General features: G+C 41.9%; 1 protein-coding gene across 4 annotated transcripts in view; it reads right to left on the bottom strand.

Moving 5' to 3' along the window:
• The window catches only part of CKAP5 (cytoskeleton associated protein 5), a 112,662-nt gene that overhangs the window by 79,731 nt on the left and 11,741 nt on the right, over nt 1-21,190 (bottom strand). The window contains exon 1 of one of the 4 annotated variants that reach the window (XM_002709083.5): nt 14,819-14,957. The exons of 2 other annotated variants lie outside the window; for them this stretch is intronic. The gene's annotated coding sequence lies outside the window, so the exon portion shown is untranslated. Of the gene's footprint in view, nt 1-8,006; nt 8,116-14,818; nt 14,958-21,190 lie in introns of those variants that run through there. One more of the 4 variants, XM_051826305.2, reaches the window with a different exon arrangement.

Genomic DNA, 21,190 nt, shown 5'->3' with positions numbered 1-21,190 from the left:
AGCAAGCAAGCAAGCAAGCAGGGGCCCTCAAGGGAGGAGTTGCCTGCACGGTTGGCAAAGCATAGCCTTTTTTTTTTTTTTTTTTTAAGATTTTTGTTTATTTATTTGAAAGAGTTACAGAGGCAGAGAGAGATCTTTCATGCTGGCCTACTCCCTAAATGGCGCCAATGGCCAGGGCTGGACCAAGCAGAAGCTGGGCGCCAGGAGCTTTGTCATGTCCCCCTTGTGAGTGGCAGGGACCCAAGCCTGGGCCATCTTATATGCTGCCTTCCCAGGCACACTAGAAGGGAGCTGGATATGAAGTGGAGCAGCAGGGACTAGAATCAGCGCCCACATGGGATGCTGGCACGGCAGGCAGCAGCCTAACCTGGTACACCACTTAGTGCAGGCTCTTTTATCACATAAAATGGTACCAAAAAAGATTGTGTTGTTTTTGATTGATTAAAGTATTCAAGCTATGTCTAAATACACACTTTTGATTGGTCTTCATAGGCAGGAATTATCAGTCACTCAGGAAGATAGGGATAGAAATTATTGTCTAATCAGCAAACAGTGGGTTTCATTGCTTATCATGGGGGTCTGGGAGCACTATATGTTCTATCTCTGATAGACATCTATGTGTTCCTGAAGCCAAGTGCATTTGAAGGCAGTTCTCAGGAATAAGCGTCTTAAAAGTGCCTTTCACCTTTTTTTTTACTGCAACAGGGAACTTACCTAACTGCCCATTAGCAAAACTAACTCTCAGAGTAATAAAAAACTCTAAATAAACGATTCCTTTATAAGTATTCTTTATATTTAAATCCTTTAATGAGTTTTACAGTTAACATTCCTTCAACAAATTTATGCTATACTCCTTTAGATAACATTATTTTCTGATTACAAAATAATCTGTTAATTGCAGAAAATCTAGTAACTTGAAAATAGATAAGGATGGGGTAGGAGTTTGGCCTAGTGGTTAAGATATCTCTGTTCCAGGTCTGGTGCTGTGGAGTAGTGGGTTAAGCCTCTGTCTGCAGTGCCAGCATCCCATATGGGCACAAGTTTGTGTCCCAGCTGCTCCTCTTCCAATCCAGCTCTCTGCTATGGCCTGGGAAAGCAGTAGAAGATGGCTCAAATCCTCAGGCTCCTGCACTCATGTGGGAAACCCAGAAGAAGCTCCTGCCTTCTGATGGGCTCAGCTCCATTTGGGGAGTGAACCAGCAGATGGAAGACATTTTTCTCTGTCTCTCCCTCTCTCTGTAACTCTGTCAAATAAATAAAATCTTCCAAAAAAAAAAAAAAAAAAAAAAAAAAAAAAAGGCTCTGTTCCATGTCTGAGTACCTGAGTTCAATTTGCTGTTCTGCTCCTGATTTCAGGTTCTTGATAATGAAGACCCAGGGAGGCAGTACATACGGCTCAATTAACTGGGCTCCTGGGGTTACTGTCACCCAATGTAGGAGACCTGGATTGAACTCCCAGCTTCCTACTTCAGCCTGACCCAGCTCTGGCCACTGTAAGCCTTGAGAGAATTAATCAGCGGATGGAAGCATGTTCTCTCTCTCAAAATACATACATACACATATACATAAAGTCCTCTTGTAGCTTTTTTATTACATTTTCCCAGATTTGAGAATGATGTTTAAAGACTACATAACACTCCATTTTATAAATGTATCATAATTATCAATCTTATTGACATTTTAATTGTTTCCAATTTTCAATATTATAAATAACAGAAGAGGTCTGCTTATCTCTCCATTCCTAGTCCTGGCATAACATAAATTATATTTTCAACAAGTATTTAATAGATGACTTTGATAGTGTCTATTATGAATCAGGCATTGTGCAAAGAACTTTTTTTAAAGATTTTTATTTATTTGAATGGCAGAGTTACAGACAGAGAAGGAGAGACAGAGATCTTCCATCTGCTGGTTCACTCCCCAAATGACTACAACAGCTGGGGCTGGGCCAGGCTGAAGCCAGGAGTCAGGAGTATCTTTCAGGTCTCCCACATGGGTGCAGGGGCCCAAGCACTTGAGCCATCTTCCATTGCCTTCCCTGGTGCATTAGCAGAGAGCTGCATTGAAGTGGGGCAGCTGGGTTCCGAACTGACACCCATATTGCTTAACCTACTACACCACAACACTGGCTGTGCAATGTACTTTGTAAACATGTTAACTCACTGTGTACTCATATCAAATATATAGGCTCCCTATTTTATATGCAAAGATTAAGTAATTTGCCAAAGAAGTAAAACTGGTAGGAAGTGAGATTACACTAAAATTCTAAGTCTATGCCTCTTCCTTTACACTTTATTGTCTCCCATCAAAATGAAGGAACTGTTCCATGGAATGTTTTATGTATGTATATTCAAAGACTAATGAATTATAAAATTAGAATTCAATGGTATTTTTCAGGATCCGCATGAAACAACAATCTATTTTGGAGTAGGGGTTAATCCTTAACAATCTGCAGAAACTCAAATAATCACATAGCAATAGTGAGAGCTAAAAAGTACAACAGTTTGGAAAACAGTATGGTATCTACACTGAGGATGCACATAACATGATACTCAGCAACTTCATTTCCAGAAATACATCCTAGAAACTGATGCCAATTGTGCCAGAAGACTACATAAAGATGTTCACAGTAATATTGCTCATGAGTTAAAACACTTCACACATTCATCAATAAGACAATGAATAAATAGTGATATGCTCACAGAATGTATTATTATTATTATTTTTTTTTTGATAGGCAGAGTGGACAGTGAGAGAGAGAGACAGAGAGAAAGGTCTTCCTTTGCCGTTGGTTCACCCTCCAATGGCCGCCGCTGCAGCCGGCGCACCGCGCTGATCCGATGGCAGGAGCCAGGATCCAGGTGCTTTTCCTGGTCTCCCATGGGGTGCAGGGCCCAAGCACTTGGGCCATCCTCCACTGCACTCCCTGGCCATAGCAGAGAGCTGGCCTGGAAGAGGGGCAACCAGGACAGAATCCGGCGCCCCGACCGGGACTAGAACCCGGTGTGCCGGCGCTGCAAGGTGGAGGATTAGCCTATTGAGCCACGGCGCCGGCTCAGAATGTATTATTAAACAGCAAAGAAAATGAATGACCTATGCCAAACTTTTAAACTCTGTAGTGAAAAGACCAGTCTTTTTTTTCTTATCAATTGCTCACTGGCATGTTTATTAAAATATAAAAAATTATTAAATCAATATATATTTAAAGTTCTGCAGATGAATGCAAAATGGTCCAGCTGCTGTAGAAGAAAAATTGGCAGTTCCATAAGAAGTTAAACATGGAATTATAATATGACCCCATAATTCTATTCCTAAGTATGTATCCACGAGAACAGAAAATAGGTACTCAAATGAGTACTTGTGCACATGTGTTTATAACAGCACTATTCACAATAGCCCCAAAAGAAACCAACTGTCTATCAGTAGATAAATAAATTGATATATATATACACACACACACACACACACACACGATGGGATACTCCCCTGCAATAAAAGGGAATTCTGATACATACTTCTATGTGGATGAACCTCAAAAACATCCTGGGGCCGGTGCTGTGGCACAATGGGTTAACGCCCTGGCCTGAAGCGCCAGCATCCCATATGGGCACCAGTTCTAGTCTTGGCTGCTCCACTTCCAATCCAGCTCTCTGCTATGACCTGGAAATGCAGTAGAAGATGGCCCAAGTCCTTATGCCCCTGAACCCACATGGGAGACCCAGAAGAAGCTCCTGGCTCCTGGCTTTGGATCAGCGCACAGCTTTGGCCATTGCAGTCAATTGGGGAGTGAATCATCAGATGGAAGACGTCTCTTTCTGCCTCTCTCTGTAACTCAGACTTTCAAATAAATAAATACATCTTAAAAAAAATTATGCTGAGTGAAAAAAGCCAAACACCAAAGGTCCCATATTGTATGACTCTATCTATAAGGGCTATCCAGAACGAGTAAGTCCATAGGAAAAAAAAAATGCATATAGGTAGCTGTCACGGGATACAGGGAGCAAAGAGTAGAGAAAAAAAAAATACTTAAAGGATAACAGAGTACTGGGTACCCTGCAATGATAGGAATGCTTTGGAACTAGATAGAGGAGGTACACAACACCATTCACTTTAAAATAATTAATTCCAGGGAGGGCACAAAATGGTTAAAAGACTTGCAATGGTTCATAAACTGTTTTCAGAGAAGCTCAGAAATGGAAATAAGTGTTCAGAAACTTTCATAGCATGGAGTAAGGTATAAAAATGCAGCAAGAAGAATAAAAGTATAGAATGAGGCTGGAAAATAGTAAAGGTCAGACCCTGTAAAGCCTTGTAAGCAATGTTAGGTAATTTGAATTTAAACCCAAAATCAAAAAGAGCCTTTGAAGGACTATAAATAGGAAAATAACATACGTTATCAACTTTGTGATTTTTCAAAGACCACATAATGTAAATGTAGAGAACAGCTGAGGTAAAAGCTGCTGCCTGGGATCTGGTATTCTGTATGGGGGCTGGTGCAGGTCCCAGCTGCTCCATTTCTGATCCAGCTCCCTACTAATGGCCTGGGAAAGGCAGTGGAAGATGGCCCAACTGCTTGGACTCCCACACCCCCGTGGGAGTCCTGGTTTTGGCCTTGTCCAGCCCTGGCCATTGGGGCCATCTAAGGAAGTGGACCAGCAGATGGAAGATGTCTCTGTCTGTCTCTCCTTCTTTGTAACTCTTTCAAATAAAAAGTAAACCTTAAAAAAAAAAAAAAAAATCCGCTTGAAAGGCAGTGTAAGGAAGAAAATCAGTTAGAAGGCAGTGAGGTTGGGCCGGTGCTGCGGCTCACTAGGCTAATTCTCTGCCTGCGGCGCCAGCATCCCAGGTTCTAGTCCCGGTTGGGGCGCTGGGTACTAGTCCCGGTTGCTCCTCTTCCAGTCCAGCTCTCTGCTGTGGCCCGGGAGGGCAGTGGAGGATGGCCCAAGTGCTTGGGTCCCTGCACCTGCATGGCAGACCAGGAGGAAGTACCCAGCTCCTGGCTCCGGATCGCCGCAGCGCCCATTAGGGGAGTGAACCAATGGAAGGAAGACCTTTCTCTCTTTCTCTCACTTCTGTCTCTCTCTCTCACTGACTATAACTCTCTCTCTGTCACTGTCTAACTCTGCCTGGCAAAAAAAAAAGGGGGGGGGGGCAGTGAAGTCTAAATAAAAGATGACAGTAACCTAGACCAAAGGGTAATAGCATTCTAATTGTCAAATAATGCCCTTATTGAGCAAATGTAAAGGGATGTAAGAGGAGGAAAGAGATGAAGTTTTGGACAAGCTAAGTGAGATGCATGCTCATCAAGTGTAGATGTGGGCACAGCAGTTACAGATTCAAATCTGGAGGGACCAGGGCCAGTGCTGTGGTGTAGTAGGCTTAGCCTCTGCCTGTGGTGCCAACGTCCCATATGAGCACTGTTTCAAGTCCTGGCTGCTCTTCTTCTGACCCTACTCTCTGCTACGGCCTGGGAAAGCAGTGAAAGATGGCCCAAGTACTTGGGTCCCTGTACCCATGTGTGAGACCCAGAGGAAGCTCCAGACTCCTGGCTTCAAATCAGCCCAGCTCCAGCCGTTGCAGCCATTTAGGGAGTGAACCAGTGGACAAAGACCTCTCTATAACTCTACTTCTCAAATAAATAAATAAAATCTTTAAAAAAAAAATCTGGAGGGACACAGGAGTAGGGTAGGAGGGGGAGAGAGAGACATCCAACTTGGAGATAAAAATTTTGAAGTTATCAGTAGATGGATGAAATCAAAACTAAAGGAGTGCATGACAGTACCGACAAAAAGTACATATTGAGAATGAAAGAATAGAGTTCAGATGAAAAAAGGATTTATATAGGACAGAAGATGAGCCATTCAGTTCAACATGCATATTGCCTTGTTCATACAAAATGATAAATAATGGTGTGCTAGGGAAGAAAAAATATACAATAATCCAAAAAGCAGTACTAGTCTTAACAAATTTGGGCTTTTATTTTTTTGTGTGTATGTTTAAAGATTTACTTATTTGTTTATTTATTTAAAAGGCAGAGTGATAGAGAGGGAGCCAGAGCTCCTCCATTCATTGGTTGGTTCACTCCCCAAATAGCTGCAAACAGCTGAGGCTGGTCCAAACAGAGGCCAGGAACCCAGAGCTCCGTCCAGCTGTCCCACAAAGACGGCAATGGCCCAAATCCTTGGGCCATCTTCCACTGCTTTCCCAGGCACATTATGTATGCATATTATAAAAAAATATATATATACATGGATTCCAATTTTTTTTTTTGCACAAAAATAAACTCATATTGAAAGAGTTACAGAGAAAAGAGAGAGAGAGAGAGAATCTTCTATCTGCTTTCACTCCCCAAATGACTGCCAAGGGCCAGGGCTGGGCCAGGCTAAAGCCAGGAGCCAGGAGTTTCTTCCAGGTCTCCCATGTGAGTTCAGGGACCCAAGTACTTGGGCCATATTCCGCTGCTTTCCCAAGCACATTAGCAGGGAGCTGGACTGGAAGTGGAGCAGTTGAGACTCAAACCAGCACCCACTTGGGATGCAGGTCCAGGCAGCGGCCTAACATATTATGCTATAACACCAGCCCCTGACCCTCAGTTCTTTAAGGGTAGAATAAATGGCTGGTATCACTGCTTACGGAAGTGTCTTGAGGTTGATGGAACTTATGTTGAGAAATAATACCTATATTTCTTATCTTTTAATCCTAGCTTTCCACACTCTTTTACAACAACAACAGTCTTTCACCTGGCTACTTCACTCCCCAAACACCCACAACAGCCTGGGCTGAGCCAAGGCACCCAGGATTCTATGTGGGTATCTCATGTTGGTGGCTGGGGCCCATGTACTTGAGTTACTATCTGCTGCCTTCCCAGGTACATCATCAGGAAGCTGGATCAGAAGCTGAGTAGCCAGGATTCAAACTGGCTCTCTGATATAGGATGTAGGCATCCCAAATAGAAGCTTACTTGCTGCACCAACACACCTACCTCTCCAGAAACATTCTGAAATTCCCTCTTAAAAATATAAAACTCAGGCTGGCGCCGCGGCTCAATAGGCTAATCCTCTACCTAGCGGCGCCGGCACACCGGGTTCTAGTCCCAGTCGGGGCGCCGGATTCTGTCCCGGTTGCCCCTCTTCCAGGCCAGCTCTCTGCTGTGGCCCGGGAAGGCAGTGGAGGATGGCCCAAGTGCTTGGGCCCTGCACCCCATGGGAGACCAGAAGCACCTGGCTCCTGCCTTCAGATCAGCGCAGTGCGCCAGCCGTGGCGGCCATTGGAGGGTGAACCAACGGCAAAAGGAAGACCTTTCTCTCTGTCTCTCTCTCTCTCTCACTATCCACTCTGCCTGTCAAAAAAAAAAAAAAAAAAAAAAAAAAAAAAATATATATATATATATATATATATATATAAAAACTCAAAGACCAGGTACTTGGCATCTAGCAAGAGTTCAATTAATGTTGTCAATTTATTATCACTGTCAATATTCGGCATTCTCAATTGGAAAATATTTCATTTCTAAATTATAGTTGACTTGATTTTAACATTTTATAAAAGAGTAAACACAGGGGCTGGCGCTGTGGCACAGTGGGTTAACGCCCTGGCCTGAAGCACCGGCATCCCATACGGACGCTGGTTCAAGACCCAGCTGCTTCACTTCTGATCCAGCTCTCTGCTGTGGCCTGGGAAAGCAGTAGAAGATGGCCCAAGTCCTTGGGCTCCTGCACCCACATGGGAGATCCGGAAGAAGTTCCTGGCTCCTGGCTTCAGATCTGCACAGCTCCAGCAGTTGTGGCCATCTGGGGAGGGAACCATCGAATGGAAGACCTCACTCTCTTTCTCTCTGCCTCTCCTCTCTCTGTGTAACTCTGACTTTCAAATAATAAATAAAATAAATCATTTAAAAAAAGAGTAAATACAAATACCCAAAACTGAATTTAGTAGGAAAACATTTTACTTACAATAATTACTTGAAAACGATACACTCACAAAACAATTCAAAATTAAATACCTACCCTGGATCTCCAATGTTTGGGGATGCTCTGACTCTCAAAAATGATAACCAAAAAATATTTTGTTGTTTCTTTAATGTGCCCCTGTTCTGGTTTTAATTAAACTCCAGATCCACTCTACCAAAAAAAGAAAAAAAAGAAATCCCTGAAAGATAACAGGACACACAATTTACAGACATGATAATTTTATTATGGTCCTTTATTTTCTTTCCTTTAATTTATGCATTGGTCAAACAAAGAAATGGAACTATGGGGCCAGCGCTGTGGCACGGCAGGTAAAACTATCTGCAGTGCCAGCATCCCATATGGACACCAATTCAAGCCCGGTTGCTCCACTTCCAATCTCTGCTATGGCCTGGGAAAGCAGTAGAGGACAGCCCTGGTTCTTGGGCCCCTGCACCCACATAGACCAGAAGGAAGCTCCTGGCTCCTGGCTTCAGATCAGCACAGCTCCAGCACTTGTAGCCATGTGGGGAGTGAACCAGCGGATGAAGACCTCTCTCTCTCTGCCTCTCTGCCTTTCAAATGAATAAATACATCTTTAGAAAAAAAGAAGAAATGAACTATATCCCCCTCATTGGGAACCTCTTTGATCTAGTTAATACTTAAGAGAAAGGCTAAGTATATGGCTCTGACTTGTTTAAATAAAAATTAAAATAATTTATCCCTTATTCTGTACGAAGGATCTACAAAAAGTTTCTTTATTTTGTGCCACAGACTCCTGGTAAAGCTTATAGACACTTTCACAGAACATTTTAATGTATAAAATAAGTAACATCATAGGAAATTATTTTGAAATATACTTATGTAAATATTTTGAAATGTGAATAATATATCAATAGTATATGAATATTCTTCATTAATATACTAAATAAAATCCAACAGCAGGCTTAGTAACTAATGTAATTCTGAAGTTATATACACAAAAATATTTTGAGACATTATTTCTCATTTTCAGTTACATTTTATAATATAATATGAGTACTTTCAAAGAGTTTAAGGTACCAGTAACCTAAGGTCCCTCCTAATAGTAACAGTTAATACTGACTTTTTTTTTTTTTTTTTAAGATTTATTTGAGGCCAGCACCGCGGCTCACTAGGCTAATCCTCCACCTTGCGGCGCCGGCACACTGGGTTCTAGTCCTGGTCGGGGCGCCGGATTCTGTCCCGGTTGCCCCTCTTCCAGGCCAGCTCTCTGTTGTGGCCAGGGAGTGCAGTGGAGGATGGCCCAAGCACTTGGGCCCTGCACCCCATGGGAGACCAGGAGAAGTACCTGGCTTCTGCCATCGGATCAGCGCGGTGCGCCGGCCACGGCGTGCCGGCCGCGGCAGCCATTGGAGGGTGAACCAACGGCAAAGGAAGACCTTTCTCTCTGTCTCTCTCTCTCACTGTCCACTCTGCCTGTCAAAGAAAAAAAAAAAAAAAAGATTTATTTGAAAGGTAGAGTGACCTGGAGAAGGAGAGGTAGAAAGAGAAAGAAGAGAACTCTCAATGTGGTAACATTGTTAGCTTTAAAAAAAATATTTATTTACTTGAAAGGCAGAGTAACAGTCCATCCATCCACTGGTTCAATTCCCAAATGCCCGCAACAGAGAGGTCTGGGTCAGACCAAAGCCAAGAGCCACGGACTTCATTCTGGTCTCCCATAAGGGTAGTAGGAGCCTAAATATTTAGGCCATCATCCACTGCCTTCCCAGGTGAATGAGCAGGAAACTGGATCAGAAGTGGAGTAGTAGGACTCAGATACAGAATGCTGTCATCACCAAACCAGAGCTTTACCCACTGTGCCACAACACTGGCCCCTAACCCTTTATTTAAAGCACTTTGTATTTACAGGTATTTATGATAATCATTTTATTTGAGAATCTAGTAGGAAGACATTTAATCACTTACATGTATTTCTGACTATATATATGTACACACAGTTATATTATTTCAATCTAGTTTTTTTTCGGGGGGGGGGGCAAGGTGGTATTATTCTCAGCTATGGGGTTATTCTCTGCAAACCTAAGATTTTCTTGTGCAAGAACTTTGTCTTATTTATCTCAATCCTCACACAGTTTCAATTTTAAAAACTGGGATAAAGCAAGTATCATCATCCTCTTCTCACATAAGAATAAAAAAAAATTGCTTGCCCAAGGTCATTTAAGTAGGAGAAACTGGCCTAAATGAGGGTTCTTAGTTCCAAGTTTAGTTAGATTACTACACTATCTACATGTAGTTTCTAGATAAATATACACCAAAGAGTATTCATACTTTATAAATAGTAAGACATATTTTGGTGATTATCTAACTCAATGAAAATCTGAAGAGCAAATGAGAATATATGTGAAAGACAAATTTATTTGCACCAAAGGACTGAGGTAATTTAGAGAAGTTTAAAATAAATTTTAAAACTTAGTTGGCAATAGAGAAGCATCCTTAATCATCAGCTGCAAATAATCCAGCCCAACAACCCACTGGGACTTAAAATGATCACTGTTTAATTGTGACTTAGGGTTAGCCAGGCAGTCCAATTCCTCCCCTAGCCCCTAGCAACCCTTATTCCATGGAGAGTTGACTCTACCAGTTGAAAAGCGAAGTCTTTCTCTGAGTTAAGGAAAAACTAAAGAGTGGTAGATTATAATCTGTATGATTCATAGTAGTTTTAAATCTAAATGTAATTCTTTAAGTTTTTCCTTTGTCATGTAAGTGACCACTTGTGCTAAACTTTGCCTCTAAACGCAAATTTTAACTAACAAATATCACAAAAGAAGGTGAAGTCCTTGGAACTTTCAGAATACACTCAGGAAGTAATGAAGGACCTCAGAGGAAGTATAAAAGGGAATACATGTAGACTAGAACTTCAATTTCATAAAATGTAACAATAAAAAAGCCAAACATTCAAAATAGCCAAAAAGTGTAGGCAATCCAAATATTGGTGACAAATAAATAATACATAGTAAATCCATACAGTGCATTATTTAGCAATTTAAAGAGGGCAATGACATGGGTAAAGCCTGAAAACACTATGCTAAGTCAATGAAGCCATTAAAGGATATTTACATGATGACATTTTATGAACTGTCCAGAATAAATAAAGTACATCTGCCAGTTGCCCAGGAATGGGGAAGGGGGTGGCCAAGGGCTTCTTTTGGAAGCAATGGAAATGTTCTAAAATTGTAGTGATGGTTACAAAGCTCCATGAATATATTAAGGCCACTGAACTGCACACACTTTAACTGGGTAAACTGTATAGCAAGTAAACTATATATCTCACTAAAGTATTTTTAAAAAAACTAGGGGCCAGCACCGTGGCACAACAGATAGAGCCACCACCTACAGCACTAGCATATGGGCTCTGGTTCGAGTCTGGGCTGCTCCACTTCTGATCCAGCTCTCTGCTATCGTGCCTGGGAAAGCAAGAGAAGATGGCCCAAATGTTTGGGCCCCTGCATCCATGTGGGAGAACCAGAAAAAGATTCTGGCTCCTGGCTTAGGCCTGGTCCAGCCCTGGCTGTTGTCCCCATTTGGGGAATGAACCAGCAGATAGAAGACCTCTCTGTCTCTGCTTCTCTCTCTGTAACTCTAGCTCTCAAATATAAATAAATAAATCTTAACAAACAAAAACAAAGACGGGATTAACCACAAGACAGTGGGATGATAGTGAAAGCCTCATAGAAAAGGTGGCAGCTGAATTTATGAATAACAGGTGGGATTTTAAAAAAATAAAGATGAAAGAAGAGATATTCCAGACTGAGGAAATAAGACAACCTTAGAGGTAGGAAAGTACTGACCTTGCTTAGAGAACACTGAATGGCTCCCTTTATTGCAGAGTAAGACCAGAAATGTAGACTAAGGTCAGATCATTAAGATAATTTTTACTATTAAGCTAAACAGCAGTGGAAGCCAATGAATTGAAACAAGAAAATGAATGATCCTATCTGCCTTAGAAAGATAAAGCTATACAGAATGAATTGGAAAGGAGACATACAGAGAGTCATGATAGGAAATTATTGTAGTATTCCAGGAGTAAGATGAATAGGAGTGAAACTAGGAGTCTTCTTGAAGTAGGAATGGAAAGGATGAGTAAGTGAGACTCAGGGGAGTTATATTAAAGAGGTAGGAATGGGGCTGGTGCTGTGGTGCAGAGGGTTAATGCCTGGCCTGAAGCGCTGGCATCCCATATGGACGCTGGTTCCCCTCCTAGCTGCTCCACTTCTGATCTAGTTCTCTGCTGTGGCCTGGGAAAGCAGTAGAAGATGGCCCAAGTCCTTGGGCCCCTGCACCCATGTGGGAGACCTGGAAGAAGCTCCTCCTGGTTCCTGGCTTTGGATCGGCGCAGCTCCGGCCATTGCGGTCATCTGGGGAGTGAACCAACGGATGGAAGACCTCTCTCACCTCTACCTCTCTCTCCAACTCTTTCAAGTAAATAAAATAAATCTTTAAAAAATAAATAGATAAATAAATAAAGAGGTAGGATTAATAAATAAGCATTTGGAACTAAGAATGTAGGACTGTGGAAGAGTCTACTAGGAAGCAAGAGGCTTGATCCAAGAGACAGGAAAAATAAAGGTACCAATGACAAAAAAAAATGCTAGAAGTTCTGGGTTGTTTTGGGGGAGTAGAATAAAGGTTAGGAACATGATGAATCTGGTTTCAGACTCAAGAAATAGTATCTTCAAGTAGTTGGAAATGTAGCATTAGGGATGAACAAAGGAACTGCATTTTATAAACTTAAAGAAAATCAAGGTTTCATTAAATAACAGAGTTTGATGCCTTAAGGGGGACTAAGATTTCCAACAAGGCCAAGCATTAACAAAATTACTTTGAACTACATAATGGTTACTATATATATATATATATATGTATATGTATATGTATATTATATGTGTGTGTATATATATACACTATATAATGTTACTATGATTCATTTTATTTAGTTGCTACTACAAATATTTAGAAATTTCAAATTATTCATAGTTCTCAGGTTTTATCCCAATCTACAACAGAAACAAAGGCAAGAAGGTCAGGTAAAATAAAACTGTTCTACATAAGCATTATAATCTCACACTACCAATCTATCTAAAAATACCTTCCAACGAGCTCAAATATCATATAGTCCATATTGTTGCTGAAAATTATTTAGTTAAAATTGTTTATTTTTAGACCATGGTTAAGAAATGTTTTCAAGGTTATACTTAAAAGCAGAACGTTGAATAAATTTCTAAACTATCTAATTTTCCAGTCTGGCATCCAAATAAATAACAAATTTCTTACTAAAATGATTATGTACTATAATAAAATACAGACTTCAGAAATCTATGCATTTTTTCATTCAACAACCAATAAGAAGTTAGACACAGAGAGACTAAGTCATGAGTAACATTAGAATTAAGCCTAAAACTTATCTACTACTTCTCAGTCTACTACTCTTCTACCACCTAAGAGCCAAGTATAGTGTCCTTTCATTTTAAACTTACGCTGTAATTTGACAGTCTATAAGAATGAATACAAAGCTACTAAACAGATTGTTTTAGTCTCCTACTTGGAAGGAAGCATTGGCAGTACAACTAATTGTATGGCAAATTCCCAAGCTCCTGACCCAAAAAAGCTCTTCAATATCACAATACAAGAGATCTGGACTAGATTACCATTCCTGAACTCTGACTTCAGGCTAGAGAGATGCTACTGCAGGAGCTCAGTGAGTCTGAGAGGAGTTTATGGAAATTGCTGCCTACTCAAAAGGCAATCCCCTTTGAATGACCAACAAGGCCTGACAGGATTTTTTTTTTTTACAAAAGGCAATAATTACAAAACAAAGGTAAAATAAAATGCTTATACATGCCCAGAGATCTTCATTCAAACCATGCCCAGGAAGGACAACTGGATTAATGCATAACAATTATGTAATTGTTACAGATAATTTAAGATTTTTATTAACTTGACCACAGCCAGACAAAATCTCATCTCTAAGTAGCAGATAACAAAAATAAAAAACCTTTCCCTCTAATTACACACACACACACACACACACACACACACACACTGCCCTCAGGTATTCCCCATTAACAAGGATAAGTGTGATCCTTTTGCTGGTGTATGCATCATCGGGGGCCAGAAATTTGAACTGCTTGTTTTTCTAGCAGGGTATCTCAACAAACTCTAGTGTATTTGCTTTTCTAGTCCAGTAACAGTGGCCTCCCACAAATTCCTCCCGAGACAGAGGACTAAAGGGCTGTCTCTTTCCTATCTTGCTATTCTTATCAGCGGGAAAGAAGGTTAACTAGATTGTTCCCAACAGATGAGCATAGTCAATGTCTCCAAAGAGGAACTGAAGACAAACGTAGGCCTTTGGGAAGATGGAAAGCTAAATCCTTCTGTGAATGAGGTCAACTTTCAAAGTTATTGTTCAACTGTAGCAAGGTAGCTGAAAAACTAACGCTTACTCATCCCAAAGCTACCCAGGTCTCTAAATCCCAGGCTAAGGCACCAAGGCCCAGTGCACAGGATTCAGCTCCACCCATCCAGCTCAACTGGGTTATACTCTGGTAAAGGCAATCCTCTGCTCACCCCAAGTAGGTACCAGGCTGGGGCAAACCCTGGTTGTGAGCACTGCTCATTCGCTGCTTATCCAAACAAACACCCTAGGGCCGCTGGGCTGTCACCACCCCGAGGTAGAGCAGATGCCGGGGCTTTAGCTCACTGCAGCCGGCATTGTTTACGCTCTTTCACCGCCTTAGCCTCTGATAGGCCAAGAAAGTCCCCCATACTGTCCTCCAGACTTCCGGCACGGACTTGGGATCCTGGCCCCTCGCCCGCAGTTTGACACTTACGCTCCCCGAGCAGGGAGAGGTCGGGGCCCTAAGGTCCGAGCAGGATCGGCAGGAATACCGGGCAGGCGGGGGTGGTGGCATTGGTGCGGCCGAGCCGCTGGGAAACGCCTCCTCCGGGGGCGGAGTCCAGAACACCGCTGTTAGAGCGCCCGCCCCACCCCGAACCCCTCCCCGCACACACTGAAGACTTAAAGGGGCCGCAGCCTACTGTCACCCAGGGGTTTGCAGGCCTTAGGGAAATGCTTCCAGCCCACAAATTTTTTAAGCAAGAGGCAAATGAAGGACGACTAGAGAGAGATTCTACTTCAGCTGATGGGACCTCTTTTTTGGTGCTACCACGGTAATGTTTCAGAGACAAAGATGACCAGTTCCCACTATCACAACCTAATTCCTCCTCCAAGGTTGTAAAAAATTACTGCAGGAAACAGCCAAAGCACACACAGCCCCCATAATACAAACTGCTTATTTCATTCACTTCCCCTGACTTCGGCACTTCTTCACATGTCAACTCAAAAGCCCAGAAAAGAATTCCAGCAGCCTGCGATGCTTCACCTCACTCGTTCACAGATGTCCTTTACTGTACAACCCAAGGAATTCTTAGACAATGACACAAGATGAGTAGGAAGGCAATAGGAGGTGAAATAGAAAAATAACCACCCCCTGCTTCTAAGTAAAATGGGATCTTCAATATTGCATGCAAATACAATTGTGATATGTGGTCATTTAATTTCATATGAAGAGTTCTTGAGAAAACAGTAGTAGAAACTGCATTTATAAATCTCAGGGATTGGGGCCCGCGCCGCGGCTCAATAGGCTAATCCTCCACCTTGCGGTGCCGGCACACCGGGTTCTAGTCCTGGTCGGGGCACCGGATTCTGTCCCAGTTGCCCCTCTTCCAGGCCAGCTCTCTGCTGTGGCCAGGGAGTGCAGTGGAGGATGGCCCAAGTGCTTGGGCCCTGCACCCCATGGGCGAATGGGAGACCAGGATAAGTACCTGGCTCCTGCCATCAGATCAGCGCGGTGCGCCGACCACGGCAGCCATTGGAGGGTGAACCAACGGCAAAGGAAGACCTTTCTCTCTGTCTCTCTCTCACTGTCCACTCTGCCTGTCAAAAATAAATAAACAAACAAACAAACAAACAAACCTACCTCAGGGACTGGTCTCTAAGATTGGGAAAGGTTATCTATAAATTTTAATTTTTTTTCCACAGAGGGAGTAATCTCTGCATGATATCAACAGGAAAGATTGAGGTGCTTTAAAGCCAGCACACCTGTGTCTAATTTAGAGAAATAACTCACCTTCCTAAAGCCTTGGACCATCACCAGACCAAAACAGGAGTCAGCTTAGTGAGGGTAAAGACCATTTATGAGTAATCTAACACCTCCAATCCAAACAAGTGTTCAAGCAGAAACCTGGATTCCAAAGGACAGGCTTGAAAACTCTTACTAAGGGACAGACCTAAGGTTACCCATATTCTTGCTAGGCTGCTAAAGTAACAAAGACAAACTGATTAGGATTACAATATTCTGATTTTGAACTGTTAAAATAATTTCATTCGACAGAGAATTTAGCTGTGAAATGACACTTCTGAATTAGATAATTAAACTACTACAGCAAATACCCACCCCCACCTAACCCACTTTAAATGAAAAATTAAGTGTATAGTAATCTTCCCTTATTCATGGGAGATATGGTTACAAGACCCTCAGGGGATACTGAATTATATATTTATATACACATAAACTGTTTTTTCCTATACATACCAATGATAAAGTTCAATATATAAATTAGGTATAGTAAGAGATTAACAATAATAATGAAATTAGAAAAATCAGCAATACACTAAAATAAAAGTTATGTAAAATTTATGAATTATTTCTACAATTTTTTTAAGATTTATATATTTATTTGAAAGTCAGAGTTACAGATAGAGAGACGCAGCAGAGAGAGAGAGAGAGAGGTCTTCCATCTGCTGGTTCACTCTCCAATTGGCAACAACAGCCAGAGCTGTGCTGATCCAAAGCCAGGAGCTTCTTCTAGGTCTCCCACGCAGGTACAGGGGTCTACGGACTAGGGCCATCTTCTACTGCTTTCCCATGCCTTAGCAGAGAGCTGGATCAGAAGTGGAGCTGCCAGGACTCTAACCGGCACCCATATGGGATGCCGGCACTGCAGGCGGTGGCTTTTACCCACTATGCCACAGCACCAGCCCTACTACAATTCTCCATGTAATATTTTCAGACTATGGTCCCTCATGGGTAACTGAAACCTTGGCAATTAAAACTATGAATGGGTGGGGAGGAGGAACTATTGTATTAACATTGTTGAGAAACAGCTTGCCAGTACTTTCTCAACTTCCAAGTGGAGCAGCCGGGACTTGAACTAGCACCCATATGTGATGCCATTATTGTAGGTGGTGGCTTAACCCACTATGCCATGATGCTGGCCCTAGAAGCTACACTTTGTCTTAGACTATACACAAAAATTAACTCAACAGATTAAAAAAAAAACCTAATATAAGATCCAAAGGATAAAACTCCCAGAAGAAAACAGCTAGAAAAGCTTTATGATATCAAATTTGGCAATGAGTTTTTGGATATGACAACAAAAGCTAGGTAGTAAATGTAAAAAGACAAATGGGACTATATCAAACTTAAAAAATTTTGTCCAGGGAAATTTTTTGTCCAGGGGAGGGTATTATGGCACAATGGGTTAAAATGTCACTTGGGGGGACCCAGCGCCATGGCACAGTATGTTAATCCTCTGCCTGCATCGCCCGCATCCCATAGGGGCGCCGGTTCTAGTCCCAGCTGCTCCTTTTCCAATCCAGCTCTCTGTTGTAGTCTGGGAAAGCAGTAGAAGATGGCCCAAGTCTTTGGGCCCCTGCACCCACGTGGGAGACCAGGAAGAACCACCTGGCTACTGGCTTCAGATTGGCACAGCTCCAGTTGTTGCAGCCATTTGGGGAGTGAACCGACAGAAGAAAGACCTTTCTCTCTGTCTCCTCCTCTTACTGTCTGTAACTCTACCTCTAAAAAAAAAAAAAAAGTCACTTGGAGGCATCCACTCAGTACTGGTTCCTCCACTTCACACACCTGGGAGGGAGTCCCTGCCACCCACATAGGAGACCTGGATGGATGCCCATAACAGCTGGCATTTAGAAGTAAACCAGTAGATGGAAGATCTCTCTCTCTTACTCTGTCTCTCCCTCTCTGTCACTTTGTCTTTCAAATAAACAAAACTTGAGAAAAATTAATGGGCTGGGGCCAGCATTGTGGCATGGCAGGTTAACCACTGCCTGTGATGCAGGCATCCCATGTGGGTGCTAGTTCTAGTCCCAGCTGTTCCACTTCTGACCCAGGTCCCTGCTGGTGGCCTGGGAAACAATGGAATATGGCCTAAGTACCTGGGCTCCTGCCACCCATGTGGGAGACCGGAAAGGCTACTGGCTTCAGCCTGGCCCACCACTGGCCAATGCGGCCATCTGGGGAGTGAGCCAATGAAGATAAGATCTATTTCTGCGTCTCTCCCTCTTTCTAACTCTTTCAAAATAAATAAATATTTAAAATAAAATAATGGGCAAAGGATTTAAATAGATAATTTTCAAAAAAAAGATAAACAAATGATCAATAAGCATAAAAAAAAATCATCTATTATTTTTCACTTTATGTTTCTGTGTGGGAACAAACTGTTGAAATCCTTACTTAAGGTATACTAAGCTGATCTTCTGTATACTAAGATAATCGAAAATGAATCTTGATGTGAATGGAAGGGGAGAGGGAGTGGGAAAGGGGAGGGTGGTGGGTGGGAGGGACGGTATGGGGGGGAAAGCCATTGTAACCCATGAGACGTACTTTGGAAATTTATAAAAAAAAAAAAAAAAAAAAAAAAAAATGATCAATAAGCATATAGAAAGACACTCAACATCACTAACAAGAGAACTACAGATCAAAATCACAATAAAACATCACCTCACAACCATTAGGATGGTTACTATAAACAGCAGCATATAACAAGCCTTGGTGAGGATGTAGAGAAATCGGAAACTTGGGGTCTGCTGATAAGATTGCAAAATGGTGTAACCATTAAAGAAAATAGTATAGAGGTTTCTCAGAAAATTAAAAATAGAACCACTATGATCCAACAATTCCACTTTCGGGTTTATTATAGTCAAGAGAATTGAGAACAGGGTTTCACAGGGTTACGTGCACACCCATGTTCATAGCAGCATCGTGATAGCCAAGAGATGAAAACAATCAAAATGTCCATTAATAAATGAATGGATAAGCAAAATGTAGTTTATTCATACAATGGAATACTATTCATGCTTAAGAGAAAAGGAAGTACTGTAACATGACAGAACATAGATGAACCTTGAGGACACTGAAAGTAATTCATATTTTCACTTGCTAAGGTTTCAGTTACCTATGAGGATCCATAATCTGAAACGTGTAAAATTGTAGAAATAGTTCATAATTTTTATTTTTTAAAGATTTATTTATTTATTTGAAAGTCAGAGTTACACAGAAAGAGAAGGAGAGGCAGAGAGAGAAGTCTTCCATCCGCTGGTTCACCCCCCAATAGGTTACAACAGCTGGAGCTGTGCCAATCTGAAGCCAGGAGCTTCTTCCAGATCTCCCACATGGGTGCAGGGGCCCAAGGACTTGGGCCATCTTCTGCTACTTTCCCAGGCCATAGCAGAGAGCTGGATCAGAAGTGGAGCAACTAAGACTCCAACCAGCACCCATATGGGATGCCATTACTGCAGGCGGCAGCTTTACCTGCTACTACACCACAGCACCGGCCCCCGTAAGTTTTAAATAGCTTTTATTATAGTATATTGCTAATTTTTCTGATTTTATTATTATTGTTAATCTTTTACTACATCTAACTTATAATCATTGGTATGTATAGGAAAAAACAGCGTGTGCACATATATATAATTCAGCATCCCCAGAAGGTCTTTGTACCATATTTCCCATGAATAAGGGAAGACTACTGTACACTTAACTCTGTTTTATTTTATTTATTTATTTGAAAGTCATAGTTACACAGAGAAGCAGCAGAGACAGAGAGAGAGAGAGAGGTGTCTTCCATTCACTGGTTCACTCCCCAGTTGGCCGCAATGGCAGGAGCTGCGCCGATCCAAAGCCAAGAGCCAGAAGCTTCTTCCGGGTCTCTCATGTGGGTGCATGGTCCCAAGGACTTGGGCCATCTTCTACTGCTTTCCCAGGCCATAGCAGAGAGCTGGATCAGAAGTGGAGCAACTGAGACTCCAACCAGCACCCATATGGGATGCTGGCACTGCAGGTGGTAGCTTTACCTGCTACTACACCACAGCACTGGCCCCTTAACTCTACATTTAAAGTGGTTAATATGGGAGTGGGCATTTGGTGTAACGCTTAAGATGTCACTTGGCACATCTGCATTCTAAACCAGAGTGCCTGGTTTCAAGTCCTGGTTCTGCTCCCTGATTCCAGCTTCCTGCTAATATGAATCCTGGGAGACAGTGGTGATGGATCAAGTAATTGGCTTCCTGCCACCCATGTGGGAAACTTGGATTGAGTTCCTGGTTCTGGGCTTGCCTGTCCCAGGCATTGTGGGCATTTGGGAGTGAACTAGTGGTTGGGAGCTTACTCCTACTCTACCTCTCAAATAAATTTCAAAAATTAAATTAAAAAACCCACATATATATATATGCATATATCTATAGATGCCTCTCAAATAAAATATCTATCTATGTATCTGTATCTATATAAAGAGATGCACTTGTTGGCTGTTAATCACTACCAAAAATATCAATTATTCTTATGGGCCCTAAATGCAATCACATAGTATATCCATTTAAGAGGGAGTCAGATGAGATACAACATGCAATGGAGAAGCCATATGAAGACAGATCAGAGAAAAATTAGAAGAATCTAGAGCAATGTGGCCACAAAGGATCACCAGCAACCACCAGAAGCTGGAAGAGGCAAGGGAAAGATTGTGGCCATGTTGATACTTCAATGTTAGCTCTATAAAAGTCATTTCAGATTTCTGACTTCCAGAACTGTGAGAAAATAAATTCTGTTCTTTTAAACCACCCAAATCTGGTGAGTTGAAACAACAGCCATCGAAAACTAATACCACACTGTACCTATTTGAATGCACATAAAAATCCTGTGGAAGAAATCAATCCATGGCTATTTCTGAGAAGTGTGTCTTAAGAGCTAGACAAAGAGTTTCTGCTTTTTACCTTATTAATACTCATCCATACCATCTGATTTTTTAAACGACTTTTTAAATAAAATATTTATTTATTTGAGAGGCAGAGTTTCAGAGAGAGAGAGAGAACAGGGAGAGGTCTTCCATCTGCTGGTTCACTCCCC

Source organism: Oryctolagus cuniculus, chromosome 1 (genome assembly GCF_964237555.1).
Source record: "Oryctolagus cuniculus chromosome 1, mOryCun1.1, whole genome shotgun sequence".
NCBI lineage: Eukaryota > Metazoa > Chordata > Mammalia > Lagomorpha > Leporidae > Oryctolagus > Oryctolagus cuniculus.
The sequence above is the reverse complement of the archived record's forward strand: the minus strand, read 5'-3'. Positions and strand labels throughout refer to the sequence as shown.